This window comes from Euprymna scolopes, chromosome 13 (assembly GCF_053919585.1).
Source record: "Euprymna scolopes isolate OS-2025 chromosome 13, ASM5391958v1, whole genome shotgun sequence".
NCBI lineage: Eukaryota > Metazoa > Mollusca > Cephalopoda > Sepiida > Sepiolidae > Euprymna > Euprymna scolopes.
The window spans coordinates 85,022,143-85,029,014 of NC_136494.1; positions in this window are offsets into that span (position 1 = coordinate 85,022,143).

Sequence of the window (6,872 nt, forward strand, 5' to 3'; positions counted from 1 at the left end):
TTACTTAAACCACCATTTACGACACTTTCGTTTTCCGTGGTGAGAGTTAATTCGATTAAGAAACCAGCTCCCTGCATGTTAGACACGATATCAAACGATAGGCACATCGAAATATTAACGGGTCACGATGGATTCGATTATAACTCTTTAGGCGCCATTATAAGACGATTGATTGGCTTCATTCCTATGCTAAGAATGAAATCCTGGTAAACAACAACAGATTGTAACATACGTACCTATGTGTATAGTTACTTGGAAGTCTTCTTCAAACAGTGAATGCCTACCTGGAATTGGGTGTGGCTATTCTCCAGGCAGTTCTCCATTCTGTCGTAGTGACTTCGTTCTGTCGGGAGGAAGCATACCTCGTCTTGATGTTTATGTACATGAAACAACACGCAACACAAATTGTAATATATATGAAAATCTAAAGTATTTATTTTTTAAAAAAATATTACAATTACAACACACAATTAATAACAATTACACTTTTTAAAGCCTTAACTAACCTAACTACTTATTTTATTGGTGAAGAGGAAGCGCGGAAGTGTCCCCCATTATACGGAGAGAAAAATGTGCAACCTTACCCCTGGTCGCCGAAGAAAGTGTATGAGTCCGGGTTAATTGAATTGTTGTCCCTTCCCCGTATCCCTCCGCGGGTGACTAAATCAGCTTCCGGATGTGGGAGTAGGAAGTGACAACGCAGTGGCAGTTACAACATGTAGTACCACACGTTGTGCTGTGCGTGCAGTAGTTGTTCCTGGGCAAAACACTTTGTTGATATCGTTAGCTGTTGCAGCAACTTTTCGGTCTAGCTTGAATTGAAATTAAAAAAATTGTGCGAATTTGCTTTTTTTCATCCTGTATTCAACGTTCTGGAAAGAAGACATACTTGTGTTAAAAAGACCGTAATTTTCACAATTAAATAGAGCAAAGAGCGCTTTGTCAAAATGATATCTAAAATAAAGGTATTATAACAATTTCTGTTTTTTAATAATACATCATTTGAAATCCAAATTTAAATTCTGCAAACATTTTCTTCTCAACCTTATAAATTCTGTTGGAAATTGATAGAAAGACAGTCTATAATCTGTACTAATACGCCATTTATATGTATTATACCCTCAGCTATTGAAAAAGGATCTCTTTTTTCTAGGCTGGGGCAATTTTTGTTCCAATCCAGATTTTTTTTATTTTAGTCATCTGGATATTACGCACTTTAAAAATCAAGCTTATGTCTTGTAGCGTTTGAAGTAAAAATAAACAAAATGTTTTGCTCTTATTATAGGAAATATAATACATTGATTTGCAATACTTTTAAGGAACTCCCAAGCTGTCTCTGATCTTCTAACATTTTTACTTTCTCTTAGAATGTGCAAAAAATAGTTAACCAGTCTGCAATCAATATATTTGCTTTCTACTGAGCTTTCTATGACTATTCGTTATTCCCATGACCTTACGCTAACAGACATTGTCTTTTATATACTGAAGCTATTTGTAAATTTTAAACTTTTAGCGAGAAATATTAATATGCAGTTAAAATTGTACCTCCACGTTAATATGTCCGAGGATTCTAGTCTAATTGCAGTATTAACGGAAGAATATACATTGCAATTTCTTCATTTGGACGTCCAAAGTAAAAGATATGGCGATTAAATAACATCTTATTCCTCTGAAGTTAAAATCGTACAAAACATCGATAGTTCCTATTGCTGCACTTGTAAGCTTAACATGGACCACACTTACAGAATATGAGAAGAATATCAACATTTTTGAACTGACATATTTTAAAAACTATACTTGGTGAAACTGTGCGAGATGAACGAAGACTAAATATATCAAGAGGTAAGCCTAACATCAAAAATCTATCAACGAGGTTATCCGAAAATAAAATGAATATAATTTGGTTTAGACATGTTCTAGGCTACTAGGCTCTCACTATGTAAATGAGATATGTGCAGAGGATTTTATTGAGAAAAGGTAAGAGGACGCTCACAAAAAGCATTGAGACGACCAGATAACGCATATCCATCCTAGAAACTCTATGATTGTCTCACGTCCATGATAAACCGCTAAATACTTTTTCAAGCATACAGGGCATGACCCCTTGTGCATGTATACAAATCAGGGATGCTAGATTTGAAATAATCAATACAGCCTTATACTATTTCGATATCAGATCATTGAAAATTTCTCATAATTTCCTATTGATTTATTAACAGGATACCTAATCAGTTACAAAAATATTTCGAATAGAAAAAGCAGTTCAGTTCAATTCATTCGAGAATAAGTCATCGATCCTATAGATTACTCATGGCAGTTATCATAGAAATGATATTGGATGTCTTCTCAGATATTTTCCAAATCAAATATGCTGATATTGATTTAATGGCTCTTTCTAATGCCTTACTGATGGATATTTTATTTCTAATGAAGAGTTTGAAAATCTATTCTAACAAAATATATTAAAAAAATAACAAGCAAGAACAGAAGAAGAAGGCTAATAAAGAAAAATATACGGAAACCGATTCGACAATCCGATCACACAATCTAAATAATTTGTTGATATTGACTTAAATACTGAAATGCAAAACAGGAAGTTATATTCATGTACATGGGGGTCCCCGAGAACAATGGGGTTTCTTTATATACATTTCGTGTTACCTAGAGCCGTATCTATTACGAATGAATATGTGTTATCCGTCTGTATTAAGCCAAACTATACGGTTACTTCTGATAATACACTATTGTTATTCTAGTAGTAATGTAGGTTAGGTGTCTGCTCTCTACCTACACTTAATTATGCATCTATTAAATAAATATTTTACAATGATTGCGTGTTTAGCCAAAGTTATATAACCCTAAAGTTACATAGCGCCTTGTCTACTTCTGATAGAACTGCAGTATCTGCATTTATTAAGCCGAAATTACAGGATTTATTCTAATAATATATTATTTTACTTCTATTAGTAGCGCTGGCATTGTTTCTGCTATATTATGCTAAAAATATGCTAATATGATGATGCAACATGTCGAGGCATTATCTCTTTTTATTCTGGGGTTGGTTAACCTAGAATCCTGTCGGTTTTCTGCAGGCTATTCTCCCAGGTTCACCTCCTTATCTTGTGGGGGTAGTGTACGAAACAAAGAATTGTCAGAATTAGTCATTTATTAACAATAACAACAACGACAATAATCAAATTACATTATATCTACTAGTAATATGTAAAAATACATGTAGATAGTTGGTGGGTTAGAGTAATCATATAACATAAGAATAAAATGAAAAACCACTTCATGAAAACAGCTAAGATTTTAGAAAAAAATTCGGTTCATAATTAGTCTTTTTTTGTAAGAAACAAAACACGCACAAAAATGATAGCATTATCAAACTGAGGAGATTCGCCACATGATTGAGAATAGAACTCTCGCAAGGGCGATAGTTTTCCATATGTGATAAAACATGTCACGTTATAAGGTTTTACTGAAGTAATTACTAATGTCCTGCGTGGGATGAAAAGCTGGGGTTAACCTTAATGTGCGACCAACGAGGACAACGTCATGGCACTTCGCATTTGCGGAAAGAGACTAGATTTTAATACACAACGTTGCATTAAATCATTGTACACATTTGACAAAAACTATGTTGAAAAGATGTCTGTATTATTAACGACAACAAGAACAACAACAATAACAACAACAACAACAACAACAATAATACTTACGTTATATCTACTAGTAATATGTTAGAATTATATCGAACATAATATAGCAGGACTCATCTCTTTTCGTCACACCTTCGGAAAAACTAAAAATGCTGTCGTAGACTTTATTGATTTCATCAGTTTCATTCATTATTATCTGTGGATAGCAGTTAAGAATACCGTATCGTCTGCAACACAATTACCAGGATCAAATTAGACTCCAACTTGAAGCTGTGCTGCTGCTGTTGCTGCTGCTGTAGCTATTGCTGCTGTTGTTGTGTTCGGTTTGTTGATTGTGAGAAGTATTTGTTCATTTCGAATAAATCAAATGTATTTTTTGTCATTCATTTAAAAATAATTCTCTAGTTATAATTCATCTTAGAGAGACATTAGCTACATACCAGAAAAAGATAAACCACATGGAAGTTTCCATAATCCCCAAGTGAAAGTTTTTTTTTCATGTGAAGGAGATTAGATTCGAACTTGGCACACTAAGGCTCGCATGTCGTTAACCATTTAGCCACTGTCATTAGCGTAAAGTCTGTGTTGAAGGCTTAACACGACTTCCCTTACTAAGTATTATTTTTAAGGATGTTTTTAAATATATATAATATTGTAATACTACTTATGGAGGAAGAAGTCTTACAATAAAGACAAAACGTTGATGGACGTGTTACTTGGTTTATTCCTTATTTATCTCTCTACCACGTCGGAATAGTATTTCAATTATTCTCATCATATTTAGTATTTGTTTTATTAGAAACGTCAATAATAATGTAGTGACAGACTGGCACATACGAACTATTACTGGTTATTTAATGAAGGGAAAATGGCGCAGGTGGTCGTTAACGATGTCTCAATTCTTGGCTAATAAATGATAAGGGAAATCACACGACAGAAAACGACAATCGTTCAGAAGTGATTGATTAAAAAGAACGATGTTAGTAGTCTCAGAACTACTGTTACACGACGGGAAAGACAATAACAATAAATAACCAACGAAGATAAATGTTAGAGTGTGTGGATGGGTGAGGCAAGGAAACTCCCGATCTTGACAAGATTTCTTAAAAAAATGACAGCGCACATATTTCGTAGACAACTTATTTTAATATTCTTCATTTATTCGGTGAATGAAAGACTTTTTCCAATGGAGATTTCTAATTATTTAAATCTACCCTTAAGAAGTTACTATAATGTTACCATTATTAAAAGTAAAGAGTACATGCGTCTTTGTTTGTCTGTTTGGAAAATCAATCCTATCTGTTACACATATTTCTTATATCTGCAACTAATGTGTCGCATGAAGGAATGCTTGAGAAATAGGGTAGTTAGTCACACAGAAAGATAACAAGAAAAATTGCAGATATAAGCATCTATATTTACAACCATATAATATATACATATACATGCACACACACACACACACACACACACACACACACATATATATATATACACTGTAGCAATTCTAACCCTATTCTTGTGAGACAAAACATTCATCACAGTCATGTTAATGTTATATATATATATATATATATACATATACGAGGGGCGTGCAATAAGTAATGCCCCTGACCCACTTCCCATAGCAGTAGAGCAACGAAACTGGGCACAGTTGTTAGTCTTTCTCTACATAGGAACCACCCAGAATTATGTTTTTCTCCCATCGTTTAATGCAGCTCTGGGGACTGTTTCTGTAGAACACCCCAGGTTGGTCCTCCAACCACGATGTGACTTCAGAAATCAAGGCTGCATCATCTGGGAACGCTTTCTTTTCAAAAACAACTTCATTGCTGGGAAGAGGTGAAAGTCAGAGGGTTCAAAGTCAGGAGAGTAGGGAAGATGGGGAAGGATTTCATAACCACACGCCCGTGCTTCTGCTCTCGCGACATGCGAGTTGTGGACTGGAGCCTTGTCCTGCAGGAAGTGGGTACTTTTACTGATCTTGCCCCGTCTCTTGATTTAGATAGCTTCCCTTTATTTCCTCAAAAGTGAATCATAATACGCTCCTGTAATTTTGGTACCGTTTGCGAGAAAATACGTCATCACTACTCCGTCCTGGTCCCAGAAGACTGTGAGCATGACCTTGCCAGCGGAGGGCTGCGCCCTTGCCTTCTTTGGAGGTGGTGAGTCCAAGTGCTTCCCTGCATTGACTGGAATTTGGTCTCTGGATTGATGGACCCAGGTTTCATCCTGTGTAATCAGTCTTTTGAAATACTTTGACTCATCTTCTTGGCAAATCTCCAAATTCATCCTCGAGCACTAGACACGTTCTCGCTTCTGGAATGGTGCGGGCAACCTGGGAATCCATTTGGCAGGCATGTTATGCATATGCAAAGTCATCAATAATAGTTTCCACAGACCATGTACTAATCTTTACATCTTGTGCTATTTAGCGAATAGCAATGCATCGATCTTCCAAAATGGCAGCCTCAACTTGACAGAGATGCCTCATCAATGACAGAAGGGGGTCGACCAGGCCGTGGGAGCTGTTTCCACAGACTTCCGGCCATGTTTGAATGCACAATGCCAGGTCATATGATTGAGCATTATCACCATTAGTTTCTTTCATTTCATCAAAAGTCTCCTGTAGTGTGCGTCCTTTCAAATACAAAAACCGGATCACTGCTTGAGATTCAACAGGCACCATTTCACACCTGACTCAGTCCAAACACCTGTAAAACCCCGTAAGGATATAAATCATTGCACATGCAAAATTTCAGCTAGATCAGACAACTGGAAGTGGGTCAGGGGCATTACTTATTGCATGCCCCTCGTATATATATATATATATATATATATATATATATATATATATATATATAATAACGGCCAAAAATCTGGAACAGTTTAGGCTTTTTTTCCAATTTCTCCAGAACATTCGGAGAAGATTACAACTAAACGTACCCACATTTTATATATCTCTTATGTTGATACATTGTATTAATTACACTTCATTATAAAGTATAGAAAATAACTTATGAGTATTTATATATATTTTTTAGGTTAAAATAACTTATGAGTATTTATATATATATATATATTTTTTAAGTGAAAATGCCCAAAACCGTGGACGAAGAAAAAAATCTAAAAATAATAACATTGAAACATCAAAATACCAAAATTGATTGACATACATTTAATATCTAGTGAACAAGCCTTTATTTTCTA